The sequence below is a fragment of the Callorhinus ursinus genome, unplaced genomic scaffold, assembly GCF_003265705.2.
Source record: "Callorhinus ursinus isolate GAN/ISIS: 27379988/994484 unplaced genomic scaffold, GSC_fseal_2.0 scaffold11, whole genome shotgun sequence".
Lineage (NCBI taxonomy): Eukaryota > Metazoa > Chordata > Mammalia > Carnivora > Otariidae > Callorhinus > Callorhinus ursinus.
This window is the reverse complement of record NW_027397073.1, coordinates 2159681-2184215: the sequence shown is the minus strand read 5'-3', so window position 1 is coordinate 2184215 and position 24535 is coordinate 2159681.

Here is a 24535-nt window from a genome sequence, read left to right as displayed (position 1 = left end):
TCTTCATTCAACAGAGTCAGGGGTTTTCAGAAGGGATCCCGGGGGAAATTCTTGAGCAATAGGGCTTCGTCGGGAGAGCTTAGTGGAGGATATCTGCCACTCATTTTACCTCAGAAGAACTGGTCGTCACTTCTGTTCCCACAGGAGAGAGCCAGGTCGCCAAGAAGGGAACCTGGACTCCAGAAAGGCTCCCAGCGCCACTAAATTCAACCCCGAATTCTAGGCGTCTGTGAATTCGTCCACTACTTAAGTATAGCTCTGCACCCTAATTAGTTTTTCAGAGAGATATGCAACCAGAAAAAAAAAAAAATTTCGCAGAGACCACCCGAAAGATTTTCCCTTAGGACTCTCTCTTTTTTTTTTTTTTTGCCTCTATTTATTTACAAAATGGATATAGGCTTTCGCTTTTAAATTCCCACTGTTCATTTTATTCTATTATTATTTTTGAAATATCAACAATAACTAAAGGTGTGAAAAAGACAATTTTTAATATAAAAATTAAGGCTATTCTCAGGGCTATGAAGAAAGGTCTCAGTTAAAAAAAAAAGGATTAAGAAATAATAACTAAACCAGTATGCGTTATCACTTCAGGTAAAAATATCTTATGAGTAATATAATCATTGTCTCTAGTTATTGGGTATGAGAAGATAAGTGTACCCAGCGTAGTGTGATCGAGGGACATTAGCACTTTCACACTGGCTGGGTACAGACTCGAAAATGAGTTAAGACTCACTGGGTCATCTAAGTGGAGGATTATTCCATACAGAGGCCCCCTAGGTCAATTTAAATTATTAAATTTATCTCAGTGACCGCAGGGACCAAGATATCTTTGTGTTTGCTCTTTATCTTTCAGTCCTGTTAAAATGGGCTTAGCGGAAGGGGATCAGAATTGACAGCGGAAAAAAAAAAAAATTAAGGAAGACCCAAAATTCCTGCTTGGGCTATAGAGATGGTTAATGACTGAGTGACAAGGAATCAGCCTAGATTGTGGCGAGAATATTTTCTTGCTGAACAGCTGTACGAGGTGCTTTTGTTTCTGTTTGACGTTGATGGGAGCGTTGGTGGTGAGGAGCGTTAGTGGTGCTCACAGGCAGTCTGCACACGAGGGACGGGGATGACGCGTGGTCTATCCGGGGGTGCCCCCTACGTTCTCCCAGCCTCATCCGTGGAGGTGGGCATGGCCACTGTTCTGATGCCTCGTGTCCCTGCACTGAGTGCTTTTCAACATAAATCCCCGTGCACAAGCCCTGAGCGCTTCCGTGTGTCCTTGACCGCAGCACCAGGCGAAAGGTCCTAGCAGCCCCAACGGACGGCACTCCGGGAGGAGGCACCCCATGCTACTCTGGGCCATGGGAATTTTGGGTAAGATGGGCCCACATCCCAGTGTATTCAAAAAGCTTACAGAGTCTGATCTGTAATCCTTCTGCAGCGAAAGAACAATCCTCAGCCCATGCCTTCCTCCGAAGTCGATCCTTCTGGGATGTGGCCTGGCAAACACCTGTGCGCTCCGGCCCTCTCTCACCCAGGACAAAGCGCACAGGAACCACTGCTTCTTTAACCTATGGAGGCCGCCACAGTTCCCCGAAATAGGGAGCTTTGCTGCTTTTATTCTAACAGAGAAGTGCTGATTTGCTCAAACGCCAATATTTGCCCTCCTGTTTTTCCAAAAGTCTCAGGGAGGCCCCTGCTACGGTCGGGCCCTGAGGTGTCCTTCCTCTGCATAAGCCCGTCATCTTCACATCCACCCCGTGAATTAGGCTCCGTTAGTGTCCTTGCATCTTGCAGGTGAGGAGACCAAGGCTGTGAAGGTCAGTGAGTTGCACACGGTCAGAAAACCTGAGGTGACCCTTGCCCAGGTGCCAGAATTTCAGGGCGCTCCCACCCCCTGTGCGCATCCCGGTAACCGCAGGCTCCCGGGACAATCAGCCCACCACCGTCCCGGGCCCCGCCCCCGCCTCCGGGCCCCGCCCCAGCACGCAGCTGCGGGCACCAGCCCTGGAAACAGGCCGCTTTGGGGACCCGCCACGCGCTTTTATTCCTGACACACGGAGCAGCTTGCATCATCATCAGGAGGCGTGTGGCTCTCAGAACCCCAGGGAAGCTTAGAAAGAAAAATATATTAACTTGAAAAATTATATTGGCTTCATGACATTCGGGAAACTGTGAGAAAAGGCTGGGCCCTGTTTTAATTCTTTTCAAAGAAGCAAACATTCTGAAAGAGTTTGGAAATCCCGACGCTGTCTTTTCTGCCCCGGAGGAAACTCAGGCACTCCTGCGGCCACGAGCCCCAGCCCTCGGTCCATTTCTGTCCAAATCTCTTCTTCAGCGGAAACCTCGCAGGTCCAGCGGGCCCCCGGGCCCCGGACTCGATGCCCCACAGCCTCCCCGCCGACCCGCCAGACGCCTCCCTTCAAGGCTCGGCCGCTCCGCTCCAGTGTCTCAGCGCCACACCGCTCGGCACCACCGCCCCTCGGCGGCCGGGGCTCAGCCTTGAAACCCCGCAGCCCCGGAGGTGGGTTGGGTAATGTCCTCCCAGAACCGCCAGATGGGATCTTATGTGGACATCGGGTCTTTGCAGATGCGGTTAGTTAGGACCGGGATGACGGTGGCCCTGAATGCAGTGACCGAGGGAAGGACACACAGAGCCACGGGGTAAGAGGCCCTGTGTGGCCAAGGCAGAGACTGCAGTGGCTGCCACGAGCCACCGAGCCCCTGCAGCCACCAGAAGCCGGGAGAGAAGCCCCGGGAGCTCTCAGAGGGTCAGCCCTACCCAAAACTTGATTCTGGGCTTCGGGCTTCCCGAATTATGAGGGATTAAATTTCTGTTGTTTTCAGCCACCCAGTTTGTGGTGCTTGCTTCCAGCCACCTGAAGACCTTCAGACGCCCTCATGCTCACACCCAATCGTACGCTAGTCCCGCCCTCTCCATTTTAGACGCGGCCCACCCTCCACCCCGGGGCACTGTGTCCTGCGAGCCTAGGCAACCCATCTCGCCAGAACTCCCCCGCTGCCAAGGGACCCTGCACCCGTCTTTGCCTCTCCCCCATCTGACCTTTGCAAAGCACACATTGTGACCTTGGGGACCCACGAACTGGATTACATCACTCCCGTTTGAGTCATTGGGTGGTTTTGCATCGTTCTGGCAATAAAGTCAAGATCCTTAGCTTGGCCTGTAGCTCCTGCCTCAGCTCCTCCCTTCAAGAAGCCACAGCCTCCCTGGCCCCTCTCATTTTTCTGACCCTGCCTGGATGACTTTGTGTCCACCCTTCTCTCTGCCAGAGACACCTGCCCCTCCTTCATCTAGTTAATCTCCCCCTCCCTGGGGTCTCTGGAAATCCCGACTCCTTCACGGAAGCCCTACTGCTCCATGTGCCCAAAAATGGCAATCCCTGTTGCCCTGTCTTAGTCCCTGGTAGTTTTCACAGTGTTTTAGCATTAGGATCATATACTTCTGTCCGCAGTGGTATGGCTGGTATCTCTACTCTCACTAGGCTGGAGGCTCCGAGATGGCAGGTTCCTAGCACAGTGCCTGGAAAGCACATAGTGGTTGCCACAGATGTTTGCCGAAGAGGAAGGAGCTACCCACAAGACCATCCGCTGTCGTGATTTCAGCAGAGGGGCGCACAAGGCCCTGTGGCAGCAGTGGTTTGTTGCCGGGAAGAGCAGGAGGTACCTAGGAAACAGAGAGGAAGGAGGAGAGTCACACGGGCAAGAACAGGGACGCAGCTGGGAACGTGTGGGGCTGTGATAAGAACGCTGGGTTTCCACCAGGTGCAGACGGCAAGCAGTGGGAGGGAAGGCCAGCCCTGCCTTGTGTGTTCAGAGGAGCCCCCATGGGAGAAGCGGTGGGCAGGGAGCTGATAGGAAGCCGTCCGCAACAGTCCAGGACAAAGGAGGCTCAAGAGCAACCTCACAGATGAAAAGAAGTGATTGGATTTCGTTCTTTCGGTGTCTTTATGGTTACACGATGTAAAGCCGTGGTCCGACAAGTCCAACATCTGGGCCCCCTCGAGGGGCTTTCGGCCACTTGCCTTTTCTCCTGTGTGTCCTGTAATTATCTGTTGAAAATGAGACATGTTAGATCATAGAACACAGCGACCATGGAAATCTGTGTCCTCCCCAGGGTTTGCCATTGCGGGTGTCTGTCTAGTTCTGTAAGATCTGAGCACCCTGTCACGGGTAACTACTAAAGTATCTGCCTCATTAGCACTCCCGGAACGTCCAGGCCAGCAAGTCCTCCGGGCCCCTTGTCACCCTTCATGGGTGTTGGGGGTACGTTGGGCTCTCAGGCCATTTGCGAGTCTTCCTTAGACTCTTCTGCAGCTTGTGCAGGGTATCCAGGCCAACCTGGGGACACTTTCTGGTCTTTCCAAAGCATGAAGACAGCCCTGTACAAGCAGACGGCTTCCAAATCCCCAGAAATAAGCCAGAATTTCAAAAACCCGTATGGACATCTTGTTCCCCAGATATTCTGGATATTTTTTTAAAAAGTTATAGCTGGGCTCTTCTTTGCCCCAACTGGTATTGCAACTTTAGGCAGGTGTGATGTTTAAAAAAAACAAAACAAAACAAAAAACCTGCAGCTAATTATCTTTGGTGAATGCCCAGGAGGTAGGATGTTTCTGTGGAGCTCAGAGTCAGGTCCAATAACCACCATGCTCTCTGAGTAGGGGCTTTTCTAGGGAGCTCTGAGGCAGACGGAACAGTGGCAGTGCTTGGGGGGTGGGCCTTTCCGGGGACCTCCAAGCCCACTGGCTGACTGCAGCCACCACCTTTCACTTTTCACAGAGGGCTGGATCTGCAGGTTCCTGCAGCCTGAAGCGAGGGTGGCAAGGGGCATTAGAGCACCCCAGCCCTGCTGCTCTCACCCAACGCCAGCAGGTTCTCATGAAGAAATGCTTTCCAGATTGTTGTAAGGCTTTCCCCCATTTCCAGAGTTCTGGAAAAGGGTGCTGATGATAATTTTGCCAGGATTTTCATTCCTTTCAAGGGTGTGTGCATTATGGAAGCTCTAACGCTAGCATTTTGAAAGCTGCACTGAAGAAGTGATTCCATTTCAAGGATGTATTTGAAGCAGAGTCAAAGGGCTTGTGCGTAGGTCTGGGGTGAGGGGAACTGAGACAAAGGAGTTAGGATAATTTCAAGGTCTGGGTCCTAACAAACTAGAAAATCGAAGCTGCCATTTACTGAGATAGATCCAAAGGGGAGGGAAGCAGATTGGTAGAGGGAGACGGAGAGTTGATCTGGGGGCATATCGTATGTTAGGTGCAAACCAAGCCTTCAGGTGGAGCAGGGAGTGGCCAGAGACCATGAGGGGGAGGGTGTCGCCTGTAAAGGATGTTCACAGCAGTGGGTGGGAGTAGTGACCTGGATGGGATGAGCCTGCTCCACGGGGGTCCCAGAACTAAGCCCTGGGGCGCTGCGACACCCAGGGGGTATGCAGCAGAGGCAGGTCGGGAAAGAGGCAGAATGATAACCAAGAGGAAGTGACGCAGAATGTGTACAAAGAGCCGAAAGTCACCACCATGTTAAAACTTGAGTGGGACAAAGCCAAGCACCGGCCATCAGATTTAGCAATGCAGAGATTTTCAGTCATCTTGAGAAGAGTGACTTCAATGGAGCTGTGGGGAAAAACCTCCCCGTGGATCCCACGGGCGCAGCTTTGCAGGAAGTTACTCTGCAGGGGAGTGGAGAGGCGGGCGGCGCCAATATGGCCTGGCCCCGTGATTGTTCCAAGTGCACGGTAAACCCCCATCAGAAAACGACTCTTCCTGCAGGTGGATGCTGCCCACATCGCTGATCGCGACGGCACGCCTCTGCGAAGGAGAAAGCCCTCCAGACAGAAGGAGTTGTAAATAAAGCCTGCGGATAGGACTTTAGGATACGGAAGGGCGACAGCTCCACAGAAACTAGAGACTAAGCCTGGGGTGATGCCCCAGCAATTGCGTGATTCCAGTCTCGGCAGCACCCACAATGGCAGAGCAGCCCACTGGAGAGTGTCACGTACGTGGCTGTCGCCCACGGCAGCCGTGCCAGCAGGTGCAGCTGCTCGGGAGCGGAAAGGATTCGGCCGCCCCAGAAGAGAAGCCACTCTCCACAGTCCTTTCCCTGGTGAGAAGGGACTGAAATACTACCGGGCCTCGCACGGCTCAGGCTTCAGAGTCGCACGCGTGTGTGATTAAGTTCGGAAGGAGAGATGTGAAGCTAACCCACGCGAGAGAGGCGAGCTAAGAGACTCTGCAGTTACAGCGCCCACCCGGGGATGGCGAGTGTGAATATGCTGGTGCCAGTCGAGGCCACGGTCACAGTCTGATTCTGGCTCCTGCCTTCTGCACGGCCGGAAGGCGTCCCCTGCAGCGCCGCCTCGTCCTCCCGAATGTGCCCCACGACCCAGCCCGTCCTCGGATCCATCCTCCTGAAAGCGGAGGGCTAAGCTTTGGCAAACTGGCATTCCCAAAACGCGTTTCATGTGATGATCTTTAAGGTCTCTTTTTTATATCGGATATTCTTAGGGGGTTTTTTTTTTATTTCTCTCGTCTCAGAAATCGCTGCCAAAGTCCCACTATCTTTCCTCTCACACAGACAGAACTGAGGCTTGTAAGCACAGCAGAACCGGCAGGGGGCTGCCCCCCCCACCCGCCCCGTTCCTAATCCCCAAACACACCTCCTGCGCAGCGCAGCCTAACCCTGTGGCGGCGGATCCGGAGGCAGGCCCTACCCTGGAGCTTTCCGTTCCCCTCCTACAATATATATAGTTAGTCTTAATAAATAAATGGCTTGGACCATGCATTATATATCACTCAAATCCACGAGGACACAAATTATGTATAATACATCGGCTGTGTAATTTATTTATTAAGCAAAACGTGGATTTTGCGTGCCTGTGTTTGGAGGCACGGTCTGTCACACGCGGCTGAACGATGTGTTCTTATTAGTCCTACTCAATTACCAAGTCATCCCTCTGCGCGCCGCGGGTTTGTTAATGATGGCGCCCCCGCGCTGCACCTACGATACCTGTGATTTCAGTGATTCATAACCGCTCACTAAAACTGTGAAAATGATAAATTGAGTGCCGTTGATTAAATGCCGCCAACAGTATGTTTCATGTGTGTTTGTCGCGGTTAGGAGTTAAAGAAACAGCATTGCTCAAAATCATTTGAATATCTAATTAAGCCAAAGCCTTGCTAGATATAAAGAACTCATCAGAACCCAAGGATGAAAAATAAAAAAACGCTGGGCGAGAGAAGAGGGAGGAAATACAACGCTCAGCATCACGGCCTCACCAATGATAAGAAAATTGTCATCGTGACCATTGGACAGGGACGATACCCACATTTCGAGGGCAGTGTCCATCCCCTCTGCTTACCAGCACACCCATCTGCTGTCCTTGTCTTGTCTTTGGGGTTAGTCGTGGACATCAGTGAGTTTCAATCACATACAAGAAGCCCTGCGTGATGGCCTTTGAGGCAGGAGCAAATGCATCCAGGCTTGGCAGGAGGGGGTGTGGAGGAAGAAAAGGGGAGGGAGTATTTTCAAGCAGCCTCAAACGGCATCCCTTTGGCTGCCACTACAGTGAAAGGGTTTTTTAATGCTTCCGCATTAAATGCTTCCGCATGACAAATGGCAGCAGAAAGGAAAATATCATTTCAAACAAAGATTAATTATCTTTATGGCTTCAGCTAACTTTTTCTCCCCTTAGATGAATCCATATAGAGCTCATATAGCTAATATTCAAAGCAGGCTAGAACAGACCCAAGCACAGAGGATGTTCCCGTGCCAACGCTCCGGCTGCTAATTTAGGCTGCTAAAGTGAGTACACAGGATAATAAAAATAGATACCCAGTGAAGCTTGGTAATCTTATTAAGAGCAACCAGGAGGTGTTTATTTTCCTTTTTTGCAATTTTGAAATCAATTGAGAAATGTAAGCAGAAAATGATTTCTTTTGGAAATCAATCTTCCTAAATTAGACCGTGTGTCTGAATGTTTGAAGCAGAGAATAAAATAAAAGGGGGGAAAATGGAGACTGTTTTAAATTTCAGAATTTGCGTGTCTTTCATCTGTGCTGAAAGCCCTTTTTTTAAAAAAATTTTTTCCCTATATAAAGATAAAACTCCGCACAAGGTCCCCATGGTGGCTTTACCCTAAAGTATTGTTTTAAAATTAAGGTAGAACATCGATTATTAGCAGCACAGATCTATAACTGACCATGAGGAAAGCACCATGTTTTATATTATCTTTGCAAAAGCCAATTTCACTCTTAAAACTTACAACTCTACAGAGGGCGTTATGCTGAAATCTTAGCCTTGTGAACAGCTCGATAACGATAACAGTCATGGTGTGAACTTTTATACGCATAACAGAGGCTGTGTTCAAATTCCAGGACAGAACCCAACCCCTCAACATATGTATCAATTTAAACATATTTTAGCCTTGAAAGATGGGATGCTTTTCTTAATGTCAAAAGCTCTCGCATACCTTTAATGACATTTAAAAATCTTATTCCCACATCTGAAAGCAATTCCATGGTGTCCTGACAACAAGGATCTCAAGAATCTATTTGAACCCTTACTAGTTACTTGATCCTTGAATAAAATGCCTCACATAATAGTCACAGACAGCCATTCCCCGGTTCAGAGGGGTAGGGTTGGGTTTGGATCGTCAGTTTCCTTGCCCTTGCACTGCAACCACAGAGTTAAGAGTGTGAACTTGTTGTCTGAGAAGAGAAACTCATGGATATGCAAGTTCACAGGATGGTAGGAAGGCGCCCAGCTGTGGAAGGGGTTCTCCAAGGGACGCTCCCTCTAAGTGTCACTGCGGTGAGGGGTGGCAGGATCCAATGTCCTCACATTTCTTCCTAATTAATGCAGGACTTTGGGTAAGGAATTCACTCTGCACACCTCAGATTCAGCATTCCCAAAATGACAGCACTGGGCTTGAAGACCGTCTGGGTTTCCATCCTTACCTAGCCCTCTAGACTCTTCCCACCTGCCATAGCAGCCCGAGGACTCTCCGCACGTCCGTGCCCTTGGAGTGGTTCCCGGTGCTGCACCGGCAACCAGCAGTTTGTGCTGGGGTGCACTTAGGTGGCATCCCAAATAAGAATCGCTTCTGAGGCCCCTAATCCAATGTGATTAATTCTTCACCCACCAGAACACATGCATAATTTATAACACACCGGGGCCTCACCTCCATTTTCCCACCGTGCGCCCCTTCTCGCGCACGGTTTGCAGGGTAAAGAGCCAGCTCACTTTGCGCCTCTCTGTAGCAGGTGTTCTTTGAATACCTACTCTTTGTGAGTGTGATTTCTTTAGCCAACACCCCTAATATTTACAGGGATATGATTACGAGCAAAAGAACACAGACGTGGCAGGCTGAAGTTGTCGCAGGGAAGAGACTGTAGAAACACAAAGGCTCACGGGATTCTCTCTCAGCCCTCATTAGACGGAGACTTAGCCACAGAGTCATTTTCTAGAAACTTCTTCCCCTTCATCAGCAATGTCATGAGCCAAACCTTCTCAGGTCTCCTGCTTTCTTTACCAAACTTGTAGGAAAACTTTTAGATATAAAGCAAATTAAGGGGGGGAAACCCTGAATTCTATTAAACAAAACCCCCCAAATCACGAAGTAATGACATAACAAGAGTGCTGTCGCTTTCCACAAATAAAGTTGTGAAGTGGGCCTCCTGTGAGACAGTTTATACGGTGGAATGGAAATGGAAAGTTTCTTAAAAGATTTTTCAGCTGTAAAGACTAAACCTGTGAAAAAAAAATCCTTTTTTAACACTAGTGAGAGCTTTACAATTAGAAAGTGTTTGTTTTACCTACCAGCTGTGCAGATACGCAAATAAAAAGATAGCAAGCTCCTAGAATTACAAGCTGACTTTATAATAATGATATATTTTTTAAAAAGTCCTTGGGAACAATCATTTTGTTAGTCCTGCAGTGAAGTCTCAAGGCAAAATTTTTGGGATAAGTTTTCACTGGAGACCTCGGGTTTCAAATTTAAGGGCAGGGAGCTGGAATGTTTCATTATTTCATAATAGCCTAGAGTTGCACCAGACAGGTGAGATTTACCTCCTGAGGGCCCGGGGCGCAGCGGGTGCAGGGCCTTCCATGCGGTCTGTGTCTGCGACCCCGCACAAGTGCGGCGGAAGTGCACGCTCAGGGTCTTGAGCACATCCCGGGCACTGCCTGAGGTCACCTGGGCCCCACTGCCCTGTGCTCCGCCCCTCTGCCCGCCCAGGGGAGGCCAACACCACCTGCAGGGTGGGGGTACCCCAGAAAACCTAAGCTTTTATTTTTTCTTTACTGTGGAGTAAGTGGTATAGGATTATGCACCAACAACGTGAAAAAAGGCCCCAAGCGTGCAAACCCTTTAGAGAAAGCACCAGCCAATGTAGTGAAAAGGTTTCTCTTTTCCAAGTTCTTGTTAGAAGGTGCAGTGTGGGGCGCCTGGGTGGCCCAGTTGGTTAAGCGACTGCCTTCGGCTCAGGTCATGATCCTGGAGTCCCGGGATCGAGTCCCGCATCGGGCTCCCTGCTCAGCGGGGAGTCTGCTTCTCCCTCTGACCCTCCTCCCTCTCATGCTCTCTGTCTTTCATTCTCTCGCAAATAAATAAAATCTTAAAAGAAAAATTAGAAGGTGCAGTGTGTCTAGGGCCCTTGGAGGTCAGCCACAGTGATGGCCATAATATTTTCCAGATGAGGCAACAGAGACCGTGTGTACGATGGGCTCAGTGGGGTTGAACAATTAAATGAGAACGTGTAAGCTCGAAGGGACGTGATCACTGCACATATAACGTGCACATTTCTTCTGGGGATTCCTAATGCCGCAGGTAACCCGCCGAGGGAAGGACACCAAGCATGGGAAAGGTATGGTAAAGTGAAACAGGAGGAATTTTTGAAATGCAGACAGGAAGGAGAAGGAGAGGAAGGGACGGAGGCAGCGTGTGCAGGAGGTCGCCGCGGGGTCCTCAGCGGCCACGGGGGCAAGCCGGTGGTGCCCTCAAGAGGCCGCCGGTGTGGACGTGTCAGGCAGCCGGTGGGAGAAACGAGATGCCCCGAAAGTCCTAGGCAGAGAGGATTATCAGAACAAGGGCATGTCCATGCTTTGCTTCCAAGGCCCACAGACACCCGTTCCAGTGGAAACAAAACTTCGGGAAGCACAAAATCACTAACCTGGGGGGAGGGTCATCGTTCCAGTGCTTTTAGAACTGGACGCACCTCCAACTGTGGAGCCGGAAGGCACTTGCAGGCAGAGGGGGAACGTGCACCCCCAGGTGCGGGGCTCTCAGGGTGGTGCGCTTGCCTCCTGCAGAAAGAAGAGCCCCTTCAGGCCACGCCCAGAGCGGGTCCTGGGAGCTAAGTCCTCCTGAGGTTCCCAGGCGAACCTGAGCGCCCACCACTTGGAAGGGTCCTGAGTCCAGAGCTCCGGGGCGGGTGGGAGAGAGAGGGGGAGGGCGGGCTGGAAGGAAGAGGGCAGAGAACTGAAGGGGAGGGCACTGCCAGGGAGATGTTTTGTCGGGGCGCAGGAAAATAGAGCTAAGGAAAAGAGGGACAGTGATGAAAGGAGGCCCAGGGCATGCGGCAGGACTGGAATTCTGGTGCTGCCTGCGTCAGCGTCTGAGGGACACCTTCCCAGGACACTGAGGGGCCCACGGATACAAGGTAGGGAGTCTGCGGTGGTGTCGGAAAGACCCAAGGGAGACTGGGGTAAGACCGGAAGTAAGAGGAGGCCGAGCAGCTTCCTCTCAAGTGTCCCCGAGGCCCGTGGGCTTCCTGGGCCACACAGACGGAGACGGGAGCTTTCATTCCCCACCGCGGTGTGGCCAGGTGGACTCTCATTTCCCCTGGATGGCCATGGGCTGTGAGTCCCTCCCGCCTCAGGGTGTGCCTAATCCCACAGCCCCGTTTCTGCAGGGCCTGGGCCCGAACTGAAAGGGGTTCCCCAGAGCCGCACGGCCCTGCTCCCTGAGCACAGTCCTTGATAGCCCCTCATCTGTGGAAAGGCGAGGGAAAGCAAACTGCTCTGCTTACGAGAAGAGAGGAACACAAAATGGTGACTGTTCAGGTGCCTCTGGGTGTGGGGGCCCTGGTTCCTGTTTTCTGGAAAGTGTTTAACTGCCAGGAAAAACATGCTCGCCACCCAAGGCAGCCCCGAAGGACAAGGTTGTGCCAAGACCGCCGGGAAGGTGGCCCACACTAGACTGGAACCATACTCTTGAGTTCCGGTTGAAGACCTTTGGTGCCAATATCTGCACACAGCTTTGCTAGGACCTTTAATAGTAGGGAAGGGAAATGAAGTCATGCCTCACACTCCTCTTGGGTGACGGGAGGGGAAGATGCAGGAGGGACCAGGTCCCTGTTGGTGCCGGCCAGGACCCGAGTGAACAGGGGCAGTGGAGCTTAGGCCACCGGGGTCTGAAGCACACGAGACCGAGGAGAATTGAAAAGCCCTGATAAGAGTAAGCTACTTCTAAAAACAGTTAGGCCTCCCTCTGAACTTCGGAGCAATACTCATCCAGAAGGCAACAGTAGCTGTCTGTCCCCTAAGGTCAGCGCGGGGGTCAACGGCTCAACACCCGCCAACAGGAAGCAGGTCTGGGGAGATGGTGGCCACGACCCCCGATCACCCCCACAAGTGGTATGAGGAGAGACCCCTCTGTACCCTGCACGGCTGTCCGAGGCGCGTACTCAAACGTCCAGCTCCACGGGGATGCCTGCCCTCATCTCCCAGGGGCCACCCTCCAGACACCCACGGAGCGGCTCCGCGGGTGATGTCAGCCTTTGTCAGCCTGAGGTACTATTACAAAACAAATCAACACCGACAGTCGGCAGGCTGAGAAACATGGCAAACAGGCCCGAAGGAGGTGTGGGAGAGGCGACGGGCTCCTTGTTACTGTCACAGCAGGTGCCAGGTGCACGTCAGTCCCGGACAGCCAAGGACAGAAGCCAGCCTGAATGGTATCCTGGAAGAGCCGTGCTGGGGGGGGGGGGCTTCCAAAGATGAGCTCGGGGTCTACCAAGTCTGTCAAATCGCCCTGGGCCTCTAACTTGATTGAAGCCTCTGTGGTCCCAGGCTGTGCCCAGCAGCAGAAATAACACTATCCACACCGACACAAGATAGTCCCGAGACGGGAAAAGCATTGCTGTCAAAGACTACCATTCCAGAGAGTGCCACAGCACGGAGCAGAATGGGAGAAGCTGCTGTAGAAGACTTGAGAATTTAAGGCCTTTAGGAAATACATCACTGACGGGTTTTGAATTTTGCCTTCATCATCGGAGAAAAGGAACCGCGGTATGCTCACGTCCACTGAGCATGTACTCTGTTCGGTCAGTGTGCTAAATCCTGCCCGTGCATATCTGCCCTAATGCTCGGAGTGAGCCTGCAACTAGGCACCATAGCTATGACAAATGGAGAAACTGAGGTTCACTAGAGTTTGCAAGGATGTGTCAGTAGATTAGTCATATGGCTAACAGGTGACAGAGCTGTGGTATTTATCAAGCTCTGTCTGACTCTAGCACCTGAGCTTGAAATCACTGTTTTATACTGCCCGGTGTTCAAGTAATTTTGCCCTAAAACAGAGTCTATGCAAAGTCACTCTTGTGCAAGGCTGGTCTTGTCCAGAATGATACGCCGGCCCACGTCTCCTTCTATCCTCTCTCATGAGGTGGCGGCAGGTAGCAAGTCCTACAGAAGCAGAATCGGGGTGAGGTGTAGACAAGGCAGAAGACAGGGGTTGAGCCAGCCTCCGGGCCAGGCAGGGACCGACCTGTGGGTCAGGCCAACTGCTGGCCAGGGCCTCCTGCTTGGACACCTGGGAAGGGTCATTAGATGTTTTCCCAGCTCAAAATTGACCACCAGACATTGAGGTGTGGCCCTGAGCATGGTGGGAGGCGATGGTGGGAAGGCGCTGTTCTGACCACAGAGCACACACATGCAGTCCTGCATTATAGTTCGTTAACTCATTCAAACGTTTTGTAATGTTCTTTTTGCCCTCCCATTTGATAACTGGCCTCTTTGATAGATGACCTTGGGTCTTTGAGCGATAACAGAAACAGAGCAGCTGTGGCGATAAATTGTTCATGAGCCTTGTCGGAAGCATGTTCTGACCAAGGGCGAGCCTCATCACTCCGGACTTTGGCCTGTCACCGCAGCTGGGGGCTCTCACCTTTCCTGCACAGTCTCCGGGTGCCATTCCGGGACACCCACCAACCTGTGAGCCTGGACCAAGCGCACCGGCCAGGGGATGGCGGGGGAGCCCTAACTGTGACCCTCAGGGGACGCGCGGGGACAAGGGGCCACCCTGTGAGCGGTCCCTGCTCCCAGGCCCCCTGCTCCTAGGATGGAGGGAGGGCGGTCAGGCTGGGGAGCCAGCTCGGTGTCTCTGGCCTTCCTTATTCCCCCCCCACACACAGTTTTGTGCCTTCTCAGAAGGGCCTCAAAAGGAAGAGAAAGGGAGCGGTGGCAGCAGCGAGGCGCACTCCCTGTGAGCGCCCTGGGCGTCCGCGTGGCCTGTCCTCGTAGTGTCCTTCCCCAGGCCCCGAGTCACACATCACTCATGTTGTCACATTGAACTCCAGATGCTCCTACCCTAGAGAATGCTCTGACTCCGGCCATTTTTCTTCATTCTCACTAACAATTTGGTAATGAAATATTGATTTTTAGTTAGATTCATATTGATGCTATTAGGTTTGCATTGATAAATCATGCTGGCCTCCTGTCTGGGCGGCTGGAGAGTGCTACACTGAGCCCAGGAGATTACAATCAACTCATTGATGTGTTAATTTGATGGATTTTTCCCTTCTCTTAGGAGTGGGAGGGTAAAGGAAGATTTTTCAGTGCCTCTGCGGTAAAGTTTTCACAGTGAAATCAGGGACAGTAATTGCAGGCTTCACGGTGCACACTTGCCTGCAGAGCCCCCGCGGGCTCCTCCGGCCGCCGCCTCCAGCAGCAGGGGTGGGGCTCACCCACGGAGGGCAGCAGCGGGGACGCCAGATGCCCGGATGCCGCCCGCCTTGTAAACACCGGCCCGAGTCCTCCCCTCCGTGGAAGGGACATTTTTTTCCGGCTAAATCCTAATGAAGCCATTTCGGGACCATCAGGAGAACCCATTTCCCACCAACTCCAGAGGCTTCTGCGCATAAACACTGCCCCCAGGACAGTGCCGGTGGGCCCTGGGGAGAAGAGGCTCGGCCGCCCCCCTCCGGGGATACCTGGCTGCCTGGCTTGGGGGCATCGTCCTTCCTCTGTTTCCCTTGGAGAGTGCCACTTAGCAGGCCAGTGTCCTCAGCATCTGCAGCCTATTTAAAACAGCGTCTAGAGTTGATTTATGGTCCTGTGCAGACGTAATGCCTGTCATTAAGGGACAAGACTTGGCTGCACTGAAGGGGTTTGGTGGGGGTGCGGCCAGCCGCTCCGGAAGAAAAGGGTTTTGAGAATGCTTAGGTAGGAATCCGTCTTGTTTTGTTTTGTTTCGTTTTGTTTTGTTTTGTTTTTTGTTTTTAAAGCAAAACTATGTAACATTCACCTCTGATGTGCTTTACCTCTGCAAGCTCTCCAGCCCCGCGCCCGAAAGGCACAAGAGAGCAACCCCACATCTACCCTGGCCATCCGGCTAAATCCGCGTGTGCACACGGGTGGGTCCGTGCGCGTGAAACAGTCGTATCTGCTCACACACAGAGAGGAGGAGCGGTGCAAGGCCCCGGGGGATGGGCAGGACAGAGAGAATTCTGTGTCAGCTCTTCTCACCTCCTTGCATCTCCAAGAGCTCGGATGACTGGCCAGACCAACCACAGGCCACCAGTAACAGGCAAGCTGCTTGAGAACCAGCCCAGCCCCGGGCGGGCCAGTGCACCTCCGAGGACTGAGGTGTGGCCCAGGTGAGAGCCCCCAGCTGCGGTGACAGGCCAAAGTCCGGAGTGATGAGGCTCGCCCTTGGTCAGAACATGCTTCCGACAAGGCTCATGAACAGAAGGGTGGGCCCTTCTGACACCAGAACTTTACACACACGAGTCTGTCTACTGCGCAGAGGGAGGGCAACATGGCTGGACCTGGGGCGCCTGGGTGGCTCAGTTGGTTAGGCGACTGCCTTCGGCTCGGGTCATGATCCTGGAGTCCCGGGATCGAGTCCCGCATCGGGCTCCCTGCTCAGCAGGGAGTCTGCTTCTCCCTCTGACCCTCTTCCCTCTCGTGCTCTCTGTCTCTCATTCTCTCTCTCTCTCAAATAAATAAATAAAATCTTAAAAAAAAAAAAAAAGAATAGTGGGGAGCATTATGAGCACAGGCCCAGCCTGCGCATGCACGTGTGAACCAGGGACTGGCAGACTCGCGCTCATATGGACCGACACTAGTAATCTAGTAATGTAGGGCCAAGGCGGCAGCCCAGGGCTCAGGGACTTAACACGGCCCGCCATGCTTTGTTTCACGTCTTCATTTGAATTATTAGACAATTTTCAAAATTGGTTAGATTTCTCATAAATATGCATACATTTTCTCTTAGAAAGAAAATTCTCTTAGACTTCCTTTAGAAAGCTTGAGGGAGGGGCCCCTGGGTGGTGCAGTCCATGGAGCGTCTGACTCTTGGTTTTGGCTCAGGTCATGATCTTGGGGTGGTGAGATGGGGGGAGCCCCCGCGTCGAGCCCCACACAGGGCTCCGCACTCAATGGGGAATCTGCTTGAGTTTTCTCTCTCCCTTTCCCCTCTGCTCCTCCCCCTCGCGTGCCCTTGTGCTCTCACTCTCTCTAAAATAAATAAATAAATCTCTAAAAAAAAAAAAAGAAAAAAGCAAGCGTGGGGGAGTGGCAGGCTTAGAAACACATGCTCCGGAGCCAGGGTGCCTGCATTCAAATGCCACCGCTGCCCTGCCCTTGCTGTGTGATTTCAGGCCAGTTCCTTAGCTTCTCAGTGCTTTCTTTATAGATAGCATTGAAGATCATAAAAATATATACCTTATAGTGTTGCCATGAGCCTTAAAGGTGTGAATAGACATAAAGTACATAGGATAGTACCTACAACATAAAAATGTGCTGGGCACGTTACCTTTGTGGTTTTTTTTCTGTCAGTTGGACCCCATTCTTACTTGGGGGAAAAGTTTTGGAGCCATAGACTCTGCCTCCTTTAGACTCATCGTGTCCATTCCTGTCAAACCTGGCCGCGATCACTTTCCCATATTACTTGTCTGGCCATTTTGGGCAGTGGACATCCTACATGAGCCTCCAGATGGTGCTGAAAGATGTAACGCTCGCTGAGGCTAGCCCACAGGTTGGGGAAGCAGGGAGCTTGATACCGTCACAGCGGGAAGGAGGAGAGGGCAGGCAGTAGAAATGTAGGCAGAGATCCAGAACCAGGATGGAAGATGAGGCATATCCAGGGAAAGAAGGACCAGCCTGTGGCCAAGCCAGGCACCGGGGAACCAAGAACCAAGACCCACAACTCAGCTCTGAAGACGCATGTGAGTAAATCCCAGGGAGAAGGTCAGCCTAGTGTTTTGATCACTGATCCCAGAGCAGGGACAACCTGCCATCCCGCTGGGGTTAGGATCCCTGGTCCCAGGATACACCAGCCCAGGCCACAGGCCACCACTGGGAATACTGGCTGTGCGCTGGGGCCTCGGCATCAGGACTCAGGCTTACAAAGATTTATAAAGGCTTGCATCCATGGCAGACATCATGCAGATTAATTCAGGCATCTGTGCAATTTCTTAATCAGCCACAAACAACCCCTAGGTCTGGAATAAGACTCGGTATGTAACATAGACGCAACTCCCTTCGATGTGTCTTTAAAAATCTAACAATGATCATCAAAGAAAATACAAATTGCTATTCAAGTCTTAGGGCTACAGAATAGTCACTGAAATAACCGAACGGGAACTTGGAGTTCCAGAAAGTTAATAAACTGCAGGTTATTTTGTTTTCAATGGGGAGGCAATTTTCATGTTCTTACTTACTTTGGGTTTTACCCAGAACACATGAAGTTTTTAAGTAGGTGAAGAAGGACAAAGTGCATGCAACAAAACTTTTTTAATTGAAAATCATTACCAACAGCTTTCTTCTAAGACAAGCAGGCTTTGGCTCTTGGATCCCCTGGCCTTCTCAATTGTGTCTCTTTGTAACATTGACTGGCAGGGGCAGGTCAAGGCGACCGACAATGGGGTTTGACTTCAAGGACCAGCTTACAATTCCCTATCCGACAAAAATAACTTCTTTCATGGAGAATCGGAGAATCTAAAAATTGGCGGGCGAGCCTTCTCTGTGGGAGACAAGCACAAAGCAGGGGCAGAATCTGTGGGCACCTTCTTAGGAGGCCATAAAACTTAAGAAACCCCTTTGGATGTTTCTGTCCCCACCTTGGTGCCATTCTTTGGCAATCACAACAAAAGGGCTTTGTCACAGAGAACAAGGTATCTCCCCGGTAGCCCCTTCCTGCATTTCACCCAGGCGTGCACCTGTCAGCATGTTGACACCATTTCTAGTGAGGCTTTTTCCTAATGCATTCCCTCCCCTGGAGAGGACCCTTCCCTTGACATCTGTGACAGCCCCTTGGGGGAATCATTTTGTGAAACAAGCCCTTCAGAGTGAAGTTTTCTCTCTGATCCTGACCTCCCTTAATTGTCTCTGTCTTCAAATGTCTCGGTTACGTTGGGGCCACAGTGGCACGTGAAGGCCCCCTGTGAGCATCCGAGGGCAACAGGTTACTCCTCAAGCTGTATACTTTCAACACGTTTCTTTGCCTCTTAGGACTGAAATTCAAGATGGCGGTGAGCAATTCCAAATCCCCATGCAATCCAGATCCCAGTAGGCTCAGCAGAGAGCTCTTTACTTCATTAATTAAATAGCAAATGATGCGCTCGGTCCTCTAGAAAATTTCCAAGAGCTCAAATTTGGAAGCCACGGTCGGAACTCTGTAATGTCACAGGTCCAAGAGGAGAAAAGAAAGGGAAGCACAAAGTCCAAGGTCCTCTGTAAGGGATGCAACGCTTGCCTACACTTCGTACTCAGCAACTGCCACTGCCCGCCTCTGGCACGCGCATCAGACACACGCTTCTGCTTGCAGGTCCGCGTGCGCGCTGTCACCAGGCCGTGTGCTCATACACATGGTTTGTCCTACGCAAAGCTCTCGTTTCTTCTTGTCTACCCAGTATCCTGCTTCCTGTTCCTAAGGACTTGGGCCAAGGCCACCTGTCTTCCCAGTCACCAGGGAAGTGGCTTTGTTTGTACTCTGGGCTCCCACCCCGCATGGTCCCTATTTACCACTGCACTTCCTTTGCTCCCAGTCTCTCTCTACATCACTCCAACCACATTTTGGCTTTACCATACCACCGAAACCGCTTGTGCAGGTCACTAACGCCTAGCCGTCGATGAAGCCAATGGTGTCTCTCAGTCCACATCCCCCTCAACCTGTTGACAGCACTGGGCGCACTGACCCCTCATTAACTGGATTTCCCTCAGCCTCTCTCATGCGAGCTTGGTCTCCCCCCGCATGGCCCCTCCCCTGCAGTCTCCTTGGCGGCTTCCCTGGAATTCCTAGTGTTGAAGTTCAATGGAGCTCTGACCTTCTTTCTCCCATATCTACGCCACACCCTTGGCCATCTGTCCCCTCGCTGCTTCAAATGCCATCTGAATGCCAGCGTTTCTCACATCTACATCTCCAGCCCTGACATCTCTCCTTAACTCTAGACTATTGGCTCTGTTGTCTACTTGCCATCTGAACATCAACCGGTTTTGCAAAGTGAACAAGTCCAAACTGAACCTGCTCTTCACATAGACGTCCCTATCTGAGCTGAAAGAAATGTAATTATTTAGGTTGCTCAAGAGAAGAGAATAACCTGCGCATAACCTTTGGCTCCTGTCTTTCTTGCCCCCACTTTGCATCCATGAGACAGCAGGTGGGCTCTGTCCTCAACAGACACCCAACCTTTTCTTACAAAGTCCACGATCAACTCTCTGGACATTCTATCACTTCTCACCTGGCTTCTCTGCTTGCACCTTGGCCACCTGCCTAATCTACACCCAGCACAGCAGGTGAAGGGCTTTTTAATACCTAAGTCACACCCTATCTCCACTCTGCTCAAAACCTAGCATTGGTTCTGATCTTACTAAAAAAAAAAAAGCCAGAATTCTTCCAATGGCCAATAAAACCCTACTTGGTATGAACTTATGTTATCTTTCAGCCCATCTTCCGTTTCTCCCTGCCTCACTCACTGAGCACCATCCACCTCAGGCTCCGTGGGGTCTTTGAACACAGGAGGGCTGTTACCGCTGCCTGGAATGCCCTCCCCAACCTCGCTCTGTCCCAGCCAGTTGTTCTCATGGTCACCTCCCTTTCTCCCTTCCTTCCTTCATACATCAGAGACCAGCGTGCCTACCCCGTTAACAAAAGCACGTCCCCCTTCTGGCAATCTTGAACGTCTTACCCTGCTCTATTTCTCTTCTCCGTAGGCTTAATGCCTTCCAACACACTGTCATGTACCTATTTCCTGCACAGATTATCCACAGACTATCTCCCTCCACTAGAACTGAAGTGGCCCCATGAGACAAGGGTCTTTGTTCTTTGCATTTATGAATACATCCCACACACTGTGAAGAGGCTTGACAGGTAGTAGGTGCTTAACAGGTACTTGTTGAATGAGTTAATACCTTTTATTCCTTATGTGTTAACCTCTTCTGTGTTCCCTGCTTTTGGTAGGTGCCTGCCTCAGAACAGGCAGCCCATCAATGTCTGAGAAATGAAGAGATGAATAAACAAACAAAGAAACCAACATGCACACACTCTGCCCCGTGTTAACACTCTTCTCATCTTTTTTCTCTAAGACGAGGAACCTGCTCTGCTTCCCATTCTTGTATTGCCAACGAACACCAGAAGTCACACATTGTTTCCATTGACTGTAATATATTGTTTCTTACATTTTATTTTTAATTGAAGTATAGCTGGCACACAATATTGTATTAGTTTCAGGTGTACAACATAGCGATAGGAGAATTATATACATGACTCAGTGCTCATCACCACAAGTGTAGTTACCATCTGTCTCCATACAAAACTATTACAATATTGTTGACTATATTTCCTGTGCCGTACTTTTTGGAATGCAATATTTTAAATGGGTTTTGGACACAAACATCCAGTTCCTTCTTAATACTACGGCGGTGATAACAGGAAATAAAATAGTGCACTAACTATAGTGGAGTTCTACAGGTCTTACTGTTTGATGGCTGGAACGGGTTCGGGGATGATGCCCCCAAGTCCTATGTCGAAGTCCTAACCCCCAGTACCTCAGAATTGGCCCTTGCTTGGAAAAAGGATCTTCAAAGAGATGATGAAGTTAAAATGAGGTTACCCTCACGATGGGCCCCACTCCAGTGACTGGTGTCCTTAGAAAAGGGAGATTAGGGTGCAGACACACACAGAGGAAGGACCGTGTGAGGACGTAGGGAGAGGGGGCCGTCGGCAAGCCAATGAGAGAGGCCAGAGACGCCAGCCCTGCCAGCACCCGTCTTGGACTTCTAACCTCCAGAACTGTGAGAAAATAAATCTCCAGGGTTTGAGTCACCCAGCCAGTGGGACTTTGTGATGGCAGTCCCAGCAGACGAATCCGCAGTGATAGCCACATTGACCACCAGAGCGTGAGATTTTAAAATTAAACCACCAACACCTACCTGATGGCCCAGAAATCAGAGGGGTTCTCTTTCACCTTTCTGGTAAAATTGTGGTGAGAGGGAGACAAATCCCTGCTGATAAAAGATATCTGTTCATTCTACACCCGAATCAAAATACCAACCACAGCTGCTGTTTTCATCCTATAGCAGATCGTTTGCTTCAATAATCTGTTCTCCCATAAAATAAATTTATCATAAATGGCAATTTCTCATCATAATTAATCATTAGACAACATTTTACACTGTACTGACTTCTAAAATTTATTTTTCATTTATTTATTTATTCTTTCCCTCATTGCTTATTTATATCCATAGAAAAGCCTGGGACTTTTTTTGAGTTAAATCTCTGACCTTTATATGACCCTTGCCAACTCTTCAAACACAAAAAGCCCATAAAAAAATTATTATGGGTCAATTTAACAGAAATCCAAAATTCTCTCTCTTTTTTTTCCTAGCTGCAGAAGAAATATCAGAAATGACATATATAAATTGGAAATCATTTCCCGCTTGCCAGCATATCTTAAATTGATGTGGCCAAGAATATTCCTTGTAATTGTTAAATTAATTTAGATATTCTTGATGTATTGTTCTTCACATGAAAATCACTCATCATTCCTCCTTGGCTATTTGCCCCCCCTTTTTTTTTTTTCTAAGAACAGAGAAAGTTCCATGGGACAGACCAAAAAAATGTCCCCTGAACACAGGGTGTGTGGCTGAGGCCCACCTGCAGCACAGCCTCGGAACCCGGGTGTGCTTTCTTGGCAAAGACGGTGTCACACCCAAAGGACAACATTAAGATTGGCTATCGGAGTTTTAAAGTACAGGAGAGAGGCCGAATTTTCCTTAAAGGAAAATAAAGATAAATAATTATGCCTTTTGGGGGTAGGCCTCCTACAAAACCTCCTTAAAGGCTCAATACCTGCAGTCCCCCTGCCCAGCAAGCACGTGATGTGGGAAGCAACATTAACTAAATGTCAAGGCAACCTACAAATATTTTAAAAACCTAATAAATCATCTCCTGATTAGTTTTTAGCTGAAAGTGTAGAATCATACTGAGTTTGGCTTAAATGTTCTAAGAAAACTGGAATAATTCTAAAGGAATCCAACACTGCAGACCTTTCCCCGTTTAAGAACTACATTGTCCAAAGACCGTTGGGAATGATACAGTTTTCTCTTTGCTCCATTGCTCAACAGCCCATGACTTCACGTGATCTGTTACCCTACTCTGTCATAGGATTCAAATAGGGAAGGTAAATTTTCATGATTCTGTATTGTGTTAAGCTTATCTAAAGTACATCTGTTATTTGTTAAAATAGCATATGGGTTTACATTTTTAAGCAATTCGATTCTGACAGATTTTTGTTTCTTGAACAAAATGGAGTTTCTATTAAATGCTTCATGCAAATTAAAAATAAACCTTGCTTCCTCTTTTGTATTCCAATGCACCTGTGCATGAGCCGTTAGTAGCTCAGTGCTGGATCTTCGCAGGCCTGTTGCATCCTCAAGCCCAGGATGACCACACCAGCAGCTGACGGGTTGGCCAGGATGCTGTCTACCACACCATCAGAAGTTGAGAACTCCATCCCTATATGTGCATGTGCAATACGCAGAGCACAAATGCTGTCCCTTATTAGAAGTGTACTTCATTATGGAGCAACTTCCTCGTCTTCCTCCACCCACATGTTTGTGTCGCTGGGCTTGTTTCCTTACAGCACCAGACTTCCTGCCAATGGTCCCAAAGTCACAGTGGTTTTCTGGCTGCCACGTCGGGGTGCTGGACAGGCCCCACCTCCAGTGCTCAGGGTGGATCAGGGCAGAGGTCCCATTCGTCTACATCCATGGTCCTACTGAGACAGAGCTACACTGTCTGGCCATTCGATGTGGGTATGGCCAAGGTTCTCTCATGAGGGGAGAATCTCCACATGAGACAGCAGAGATACTGAGGAACCCACAGCGAAGAGGGGTATTTTTTACTTCAAACCAGGTGCATTGCCACAGAGGCCTTGATGACAAATGGGCAAAGTTTCATGGCAGGATAAAGATGGAAAAGAGTCATTCAGCCCATAGGAGTTGCCAAATCCTAGGAAAGCCTCTTAAAGTTAGGGAATCCGGTGAGGAGTGGACACTTAATTCAACAGCTCATCCTCGGAGCATCGGGACTCACTGTTACACCCACACTATATGCCTCTACAGAAATTTCGTGCAGATTAGCGTACATAATGAGCAGGGCTTCCTGCAGAAGAATTCGAACGGGCCCAACTAATGGTTTATGCTTACTTTAAAAAACAAAATAATGCTGCCCCTTTTCTTTTCCATGGGCTTTTTCTACCACCTTCACTCGTCACAGTACAATATAAATATATATATACGTATACTGTATATATATATATGTATATATATTTATACATATAATTATTATTAAATATATATGTATTTATAAAACATATTTGTATGTAGGATAAATGTATATGGTATGAATAATTTATGTGTATATATATTCACTAATGGTTCAAGGATGATTTTAGAAACACCTTTTTTATTCAACACATATTTAATGATATTCACCTGAAAATGAGCAAATCCCTGGCAAAACTTTTACATTAATTTTTCTTTTAAATTGGATTCCATTGGCAATGTACCTCTTCTTTAATTCAAACCGCATCTTCCTATCTTCTCTCTATCCAACGGGAGCTCAGCATTATCAGTTAGTATTAGGTACTTTCCCTAAGCATGGTTTTAAAGGACCACCCTAGGTTGTCACCAGATTGTGTAGTTCTGGTGGCCAAGTTCTCGACATTAAATATCAGAGGAAAGTCTCTGCGCTTCCTACAGCGAGGTGGGGGGAGAAGGGAACCATGCTGATGTGCACCAGAGCACT